This window comes from Bombus huntii, chromosome 11, assembly GCF_024542735.1.
Source record: "Bombus huntii isolate Logan2020A chromosome 11, iyBomHunt1.1, whole genome shotgun sequence".
Lineage (NCBI taxonomy): Eukaryota > Metazoa > Arthropoda > Insecta > Hymenoptera > Apidae > Bombus > Bombus huntii.
This window is the reverse complement of record NC_066248.1, coordinates 12,313,032-12,322,279: the sequence shown is the minus strand read 5'-3', so window position 1 is coordinate 12,322,279 and position 9,248 is coordinate 12,313,032. Positions and strand designations below refer to the sequence as shown.

At 38.6% G+C, this 9,248-nt stretch overlaps 1 long non-coding RNA gene across 1 annotated transcript; it reads left to right on the top strand.

The window, feature by feature from the left end:
• The first annotated feature begins 2,325 nt into the window (after window positions 1–2,325).
• Window positions 2,326–7,021, top strand: LOC126871414 (uncharacterized). Its single transcript, XR_007691644.1, has 3 exons — window positions 2,326–3,051; window positions 3,142–6,250; window positions 6,532–7,021. It is a non-coding gene; the product is annotated as an uncharacterized LOC126871414 (long non-coding RNA).
• Window positions 7,022–9,248: the final 2,227 nt, after the last annotated feature.

The window sequence follows — 9,248 nt, the reverse complement described above, 5'->3', positions numbered from 1 at the left end:
AAACGTCGCATTAATCATTTCAAAATATTTCCGAGAGACAACAGCTTCACTACACGATTACGTAATTTAAAGCTAATCCCGAATAAGCACGCTACCCATTTATCTCAAAATAAACGTAGCTTTCTTGGAAGTGAAAGAAAAACCTACTCGGTATTCCTAATGGCTGTGACAGATAGTTAGCCAGCCGAATGTAGAAATTTACTTTCTTTTGTTGATGTAGGCACTAAATTGGGGATGTTACACAGTGATTGAGACAGGCGGTATCCTTGAATCCGTTGATGTACGATGTATTTTTATATTTGACCGCACACATGTGCCACGGTTGCACGAACCATAAAATAACCATGAAACGAGAGTTCAGCGAGGTTACATACACTCGATGGCTTTAAAAAACTGTTTGCAGTTGTACAGATATGACCTAGACGTCATAACGCGGTGAATGGATCCGCGAAAATATTCGTCGATGTTTTTGTTTCTCTCGCAACTAACCGTGTAACAGACCGCGAATATAATCGCGTTTCATTCGCCGGCTACAAAACTGTACTTTTTCAATCCTCACTGGACCTAGTTTAACAACATTGTTTTCCCACAGTTTAACAACGTAGTAAATATACACGCTCGGTCAGTTAGAAAAAAGCTATGACGGAAAGTTTTCCCGAGAACCCGAAATAGCATTTTCAATAGGAGGTAGGCATATTTCCCAGGAAATTAATTTATGTGTTCAATACGGTGTATTGATTTATATTTTGGAGTAGTCCTCGCATTTACTCCGAAACTGCATTTACTCCGTAAACTTTGTTCGAGAATATATCCATCCAGTGACAGACGTCGAAGGCCGATTATTATCGTTAAAGAAAAGCTCTGGTAGGTAATTGAACGCAAGACGAACAAATGATACACGAGTGATATACGGGCATATCAAGAATCAAGACGAATAAATTTATTTTCCCATCCCCAGTTTCAGAGACGTTCCGCTACTCCGCCATGACGTAAAAATTCCACCATTGCGTGTACATTCAGAATTTAATCCCCCTCCGTAATTTAAACTTGAATACGATCTCGTACTTCATAGCAGACACCAATTAAAACCCGGTCTAGAAGCGAACTCCTCTGCTCAACCTGACTTTGCATTATCCCACCGCAGTTGAAATAATCCTAACAATAATAGCATGGTTACTAATGAAGAAGAAAAGAATCATGAAATTGTAAAACATTGTGCTGCATAGATATCTCCGCATTCTTGTTCATCAACAAGTTTTGTTAACAAAGGAACAGTTTATTTTCTATTCACAGATTAGAGTACTTTTATCTGTGTTATAATTATATTTGATTCAGACAAAAGTCAAACTCTGATTAACTTCAGCATAGTTAGTTGTTTGACTTTTTAACAAATTAAATTTGTAAAAAATAAGTTAATCAAGTTATTTCCCAAATGATCCATTTATTAAATAAAGTGAAGAGTAAATAAAGTGAGTCTTTTAATTTCTTAGACCCCATATGAGTCCGAATACTTCGAATTATAAGATCTCAAGTTCGCGAAATCTGCTTTGTATCACAATAGAATCATGTTACTTTGAGTTTCACGTTTACAGAATCGCAGAATTATGTAGTTCCAAATAATTCCAACTTGTAGACTCTCAAACATCGTGACCTCAGGGTTCTAGAACACCATTCTACAATTTTAGGGTCGAATGATCTCTCTAAGGAGCACTGAAATCACAGCGTCTCACGTATCAAGTTAAACTTCTATTATTGTGTTTCGTCTCTAATACGTACATGCTTTCACGAATGTTAAATGATACAATTTTGGAGATCCTTTCTATTTGATTGAAATCTTAAGTCGGCCATGTTACTTTCGTGTTTCTCCGGTTTCTCAACTCTCAAGTAATTATAGTGAGAGCAAACTCGGTGGATTAGTTAAACTACGTCAATAGTAGTTCATAAAGTTCATAATAAAAGAATTTTCGTGAGGGTTCGTGTAATATTACCATTGGCGCTCTCGATGCTTCAAGGAGATCGTAGAAAATTCTAGTAGGAAAATTGGCGAGCTAACTCGTTGAATTATCTTATTGTGAATTATCGATATTATAATTTCACTTAACCGAAATTATAAAAAATTTCATCACTAATAATAAATAGTCACTTGTATAGAAATTTACAGCTGCAATAGTATGAAACTGTATTCGATTTCCACCATTAACCCAGCAAGTTTCAACCGTTATACACTTTAAAATCGAGTATACTTGATACGTATTCCTGCTTCTGAATTACTAGAATTTCTCGAATACGATTCCTACCGGGATACCGCATATATAGTTTCTCGAATATAATATGAAAATTAGTTCGTCCGTGAGGAAGTACGAGCGTCCCAGCCAGCCAGCGAATTATGAGATTTCAACGACTTTCGAACGAGAATTCGAGAGTGGCACAGTCTCTAGGGAAACACAATGTGAGGAACCGCGACATTTCGATGGACCTGGCGCGCTTGTTCTACATCGCGTTATTATCGATTCGGAAGGATCGTTGTTCGTCGGAAACGTCTGAATGGAGGTTTCATCGCTGTGAAGTCGCCGACGAAAAAGGCTGAAAAAGGGAAGACGAGAGACGGTGGCAGAGTGGGGAAAGGTGGGTCGAAGAGAGTCGCGGAAGAAGTGAAAAGCGTGAAAGTGGGTCGCGAAACGAAGCGCGGAAAGAATTTTCTACGGAAACGTCGGGACCTTGCGCGTATTTCTTCCCGTGGCAGCCAGAGGGACAGGAGCTTCCGGTTGCCGTGTTTCCGCTGCTTCGTACCGGAGTACAAGTGCGAGGAAAAAAATATACAAGAAAGGCCGCAGAGTACTGAAGAGGCAGAAACGTGCGAAAGAGAAGCTTCGAGCGACAAGGTAGCTAAGAGGACGTGCAAATACATGCGAGACCGAAAGGCCAACCAAGGTAAATGCAGCCGTTTGTACGTAGATGGGGGCTCTTAAATTCTTCGCGGTATGAATTTTTAATTTTCCTGTACTTTACGACTGCCCATTAAAACGCAAAAGGAGGAAGGAACGAGTGAGTGTGGATGGAGAGAGAGAAAGAGAGAGAAAGAGAGAGAGAGACAGAGAGGGAGAGAGAGAGAGACAGACAGACAGACAGAGACAGAGACAGAGAGGGAGAGAGAGAGAGAAAGAGAGAGAATGAGTGAAATAGGCGGGGAATGGGCGAGAAAGGAAAGTACTAGAAGCAATGCCCAGCACGGGCCTCGAAGGCGGAAGCGTAGAAAAACGTGGATGTATAGAGCCCGCGGGAATCTCTAGGTGGAGGTTATATTTTTCTCGGGGAACGCCTCTGACTATGTACCACGATTGCCCTGAGATATGCGGTTACGCCAATTTATCGGCGTATAATAGCTCGCGGCCAGTCCGAGGACGCACTTAAGCATGAATGCGAAATCAATACGCAGAGTTTTGTTCCTAGGTTTGCGTACCTCTTGCTAGACCGTGTATAGAACTTTTATTATCGGATTTTATTCGTAGATAGTGAAATGATATTTGTCCTACTTTTTCACAATCGTGTCATTTTTATTTTTAGTTTTTACCTTCGGTAATTCCATTCTGGTCACGCTAGTGAAAGTAACGCTTGATCCTTTTATACATCTAATTTTCTTAAACTTATTTTTTTACTATTATATACGATAACACGATAACGATAGAGAAAAAATGGAAAGGAAATTTCGTACATAATATAATCCTTAATTATCACGGATCTATTTCCAACTATGTTTTACATTAATACCAACTCTATCGAGTTATTAGTTGAAATACCGCATCGAGAAATCTTTTCGAAGGGAACCTCGTCTATTATTGCTGTGAAAATCTCCTGATCCTTTATATGATGGTGTTCTAAATACCGAACGAAGCGGCAACGGTGAGTACGTTTTCATGTACTCTGTGCAGTGCAAATAAATCACTCGTTATCGAGCGTCCTAGGTGGTTAACCCGAAAAGTGTGCGTTCGTCGGGCTGCCAAGTTCCACCGGCTATTCTATTTGAGTGGAAAAAATGCGCACTTTTCAGGAGCACCGACAGTTACAAAAATCGAAATCGGAATTACGACGTTTCGTTATGTTTCGTCAATGCTTCTCTTCTTGTACGAATTTCAATTTCCCGTGAAAGCGTAATGATCTTGACGTACAGGGCGATAAGATGATTTCGAACATCCCACTGCAGGAAGCTAGGCCGCGTGCTGGTCGCGAGAGACCGCTTGGTATTAGGTGTAGAAACCGACTGAGTTACGAGGGGTTATAAATTCCGAATATTGGAGTTCTGCCTTGCGATCCCGTCCCTCTGGCTCCTGACTACCAGCCTCTACCGTACAATGGAAGGAATCTCCTATCCGCGCAACTTGTCTTGACCTACTATAATGTCTGTCCATACAAAAATAGAATGTCCATTGGAGCGGACCGCATGAACGCGGGCAATCCTTACGTCATTCGTGGTTGTACGCCAATTGTTGCATTTTCAATGGAACAGAGGAATTTGGGAAGGAAGAGTAATGAAACTTGAAACCGGATATATGGTCGATATTGGACGTGTAATGCGCTCCGAAATTCAATGCGATTAATAATCACTGATTTAATTAATTAGCACAAATTGCGTTTCATATTACGAAACTTTCTTTGGATTATTAATTCGACTGTTTAATTTTCGTTGGGACAGATTATACAGGCCCATGGAAATATTTGAACGCTTATCGTAGAAAACTTTTATGCTTATATTGTGTGTCTGTCATATAAAACTTTGTGAAAATGGGGCATGTTTGTCATGATTATCTTGGTTATTCGAAACCAATCTCACGATCTTCATAGAAGTTGCAGAATATTTACTGCAAACCTATATTTAGCAAAAAATTAGTGCACAGTATGGGTAGTTATCTTAAGGATATGATTAGTAATAGTAAAAATAATCTCACTAAATATTGTGGGTTACTAACATAACCAATAATTAATTGTTCAAGTATTTGTTTATCTTTGCGAAGTGTGTAGCTCGCAATAAATATCATGTAATTGCTACACGTATACGTTTTCATATTGGTTTTAAATATCAATGCAATCATGATGGTCGTGTCTCATTGCACTAACAATTCGCGTAACGCACATGATATATTCATAAGAGATATGTACAGCAGTCTTTGTGAATCGCTTAAAATGGCACGTAGTACTTCGATTGACAATAGATTTTTAATGAGCGCGTAATATGACAAAGAGAATCGACTGATCATGGAAGCTAATAAAATTGAATTAGCAGATGATCGAAAATACGGTTGAGTGTACTTATTTGACGTCAGGCTCAGGTCGTCTTTAACGGAATAGATTTTTTTCTCAGGATGGCAAGACATGACGTCACGGCTGAAACGAAAGGAAGGCAGTGCTGAAAGGAAGTGAACTATCACGGAAAATTGTGCAGCAGACCGTTCGGCCGGAAAATCGACAGTTTCTTTTATTTGTCAGGTCGCGCTTTCCAGGATCAAAAGAATGAAACTTTAATTAGCAAAAGAGCAGGTACGTGCTGGCTCGGATAGCTTAACAAGGGCTAGTCCTTCTGTACCTTCTTACGCATTTTCACAAAGGAAAGCGCCGCTACTTGATCCGAAAGAACGAGGCACCCGTATCTCTGTTCAGCCAATTTGGAACGCAACGTTGGCTGACGAATAATAACGCGATTATGATTGACACGTTTTGAAATGACACTGAATGTTATATTAACCACTTTCGTTATAAACTAATTACGAAATTATCTATTTTAACGCGTTGATCAATATTCTATATATTATTAATGTTGCATTAACTATACGGTAAGTATTTCATCATATCAAGCATGCGATATTTCTTCTAGTTTAACATGGATACATTTACAAAATCGAATTTGGAACTTAACCTAGTGCAATTAACATTGAAATGAAACGTATTTAAAAATAACATCTAAAACTATACGCTGTTTAAAATTTAAATCTTTTATAATGATTTATTAAATTAATAATGTTATACTTATTACATCGAGACCAAGAAATTCTTCCGTTTCCAATAGAAAACACAGAAGAATTGTTTGCACGAAAGTTCATCTTATACCATTTCCAGGCCAAAGTTACGCCGCGAGGAAACTTTCATCAGCGATAAAAGTTTGAGTCTGATAACATTACTCAATGAGACAGGATGTTCTTTCACTAAAATGCACGGAGGAGCACACACATATTTCAACGACTGATGCGAACGTCTAGAAGTAAGTTGGTCTCTATCTCCCATTGGTCGGTCGTTTTTCAAATCGAACGATTTCAAAAAACTTTTCCAATCGAATTCGATAGCAGAAATGTTTAACCATTTTATTATTGCGATGTACTTCAATCTTTTTGCAAAAGTTAATATTAAAATACATATATAGCCAAGTTCTTGATTTCGCCGCAAAAATCTCTCCTTTCATTTTTTAATCGCATCGCTACAAATTGCCATTCTTTACGTTGGCAAAGAAGGACTTCGTTGAGGTATCGTTAATGGATGTTTTAGATCAACTTTTAAAGGAGATCGGCGTACGAAGCACGACGGAAGCAAGTAAGAAAGGGGTTGGGTGATAGGCAAGAGCGAAGCGGGCCGTGCGCCCAGAGGGCGAGGCTACCACGAGGGGAAAGAGCGTGAGGGAGAGAAACGGGATGGGATGAGTAACGAGATCAGGTACTCGATAAGTTCTGACAAGCGCAATTGCACTTTCGAACGGAGCTCGTCTATGCTTAGACTGAGCAATTCCGTGAGCCGATTCTCCTTTTGTTCGTGTAGCTTGCGTAACGACCAAAGTTCTTCCGATCGTTTTATTCGGCGCGATCTTTCGGCGTTAGAGGCGCGATTCAGGTTTCTCCGATACCTTCCCTCTGTTATCAAGTATCAGAAGTAATAACGACTCATTAAACGTCGACAAACGAGCAAAGGAGCGACCAACAAAACCTTGTTAACAAAGTCTTCTGAACTGTTTCGCTTGCTGGAGAAAATCTGAAAAGAACGTTATTCCCATTTGCTGTAGATTAAATTATCTCACAATCTTTATTTTTGTTTACCACACACACATAACGTCACCAAATCACATAACGTCAATGTTGATAGGTGACTGTACGCGTGGTATAAAAGTTACATTAATTTAAATTATAAAAGTGGCGGAGATATGCATTATATAAAAAATCACAACTTTCATCTGTTGTGTATCGTGTAATTATGCTTTTCAGTACAATTAAATATAATTATATTTCTCGCTAATCATTTCCTTAATGGTTTGAACCTTTCACGAAGATACAAAAAGAGGACAATATTCTATGCAGTTGCGCAGCCGTTTAATCATTGCATCCATTATCCATTTGCATCTTTTAAAGCGTATTTAAACGTTCGCCACTGAAAGTCCCTCGTCGTTTCAAACTTAAACTAATTTGATCTATCGTAGTGTAGAACGCAACTAGGAATTTACTCAAAATTACAGCCACATTAAAGGGCAAAACGACCATGCTAAAGGGGCCTTTCGTGTAGGGTCCAAGGTTTCTTTGAACGCGAAACTTACGCACGCTTCTGGTCCAGACGAAGTGGCGCATTGGAGATACAAATCACGTGAGCATGCTTTCCGACGCGGAACTAATAGAGGCGCAACAAGGTAGGCAAACAGCAACGAAGGCTCCCCTGATTGCAACGAATTAGAGTGTCCTATCCAACCAACCGAACTCTAGCAGTCGGTAGACAACAGTGCGGTTCGGATGAGCTGCCGCGAATCTACGAGTATTCGCAGGAGAACCAACCCTGTTTTCCCTTGGTCCGGGCAAGGATCAACGCGACGCAACGGTTACGTACAATGGTTAATTGGTTAGTTATCATAACACGTGGTTCCATTCAATTTCAGAATGGCATCGGGTTTTGGTTGATACTACCATGTTAAATGTCAGCTTACCTTGTCATTATCTAACATAAACGTCAACACATAGACCGTAGTAATTTTTGTAAATGTTCTATTCCTCAATCACTCGATCTTTGTTGAAGTTTTTCCATAATGCGATTCCTTTCCTTCTACAATCCCAATTTTTAATTATTCTTCCGTCATATTTCTTTACAACCTTCTGTATACATATAAAAAGAAGGAAAGAACATGAGCAATTTTTAAATTGAATAATCAATTCCATATTACCAAAACTGTTTTTTTTTTTGTTATGGGATTAATATACGTTACTTTTTTTACCATATTGAATATTTTAAAAACTCCAGTACAAAATCATAATCACAATATGCGCAGGTGAATAAACGTCTAAACGTTGCTTCATAAAAATTAGAGCTGTTTTAATTCTAATACTTGGAATCCAATAATACAATAATAATAATAATAATAATAAAAACAATAGTTTCTATTTGATACAACATAAGTAAATCTTAAAAGAATTCCATACATACACAAAGATTAAAAGCGTGTGAAGGAAAGCAAGTGATAGTAGAAGAAAACAAAGAGAGATGATGTCACGTTCGTGTAGAATTCCCGTCTGGCACGTCAGCTTGCGACGGATTTAATGTTAAATCGATTCGACGGTTAATTATAATAATTCCTCCCGAGGTGGAAAGTCCCGTGACGCTTCTAGGCCTTTGACACGGTATACCGTGTACTCTATGAAACTGACGGTGTGTTATCTATCTCAAGACGTAATCAACACCTCCGGATATCAAAGCTCGTAGCTCCCTCGAGAGAGAGTCTCGAGGCGCGTCTAGTAAGAACTAGTAAGTTTATTCGGTGGCGCAATACTGTTAACTTTGGAACACGATGCTTTTTCAATGAAGCTCGACCACGTGTTTCGCCTAAAAAAGGACACTGAAATTAGTATCTCCAGCTACACCGTATCATTCTCTGTGGTTCTTTGTAAGGAGCAATACAACTGTAACGAATAAAGGGCGTTGAATACGTTATACCCGTTGTGGAATAATATCTACTGTCCTCTTTAATTAAAATTTATTATCTACCATTTTGAAAGAAAACCCAAGTTCTGTCATTTTTCTTTTTGTGCCATCTTTTCTTTTCTTCACTCAATTTTCAAATATTCAACCATAATTTCGTAACAACTTGTATGATATACTTCTTCTTAAATGAAAAGAAATATGAAGAACTTTTCCAACTGTTTCAATACATCGAGAAAGTGTTTAAACATTTATGGAAACTTCTTAGGAACACATTATGTGTGTTATATAAAGCATTTTGAAATTTCATTAGAAAG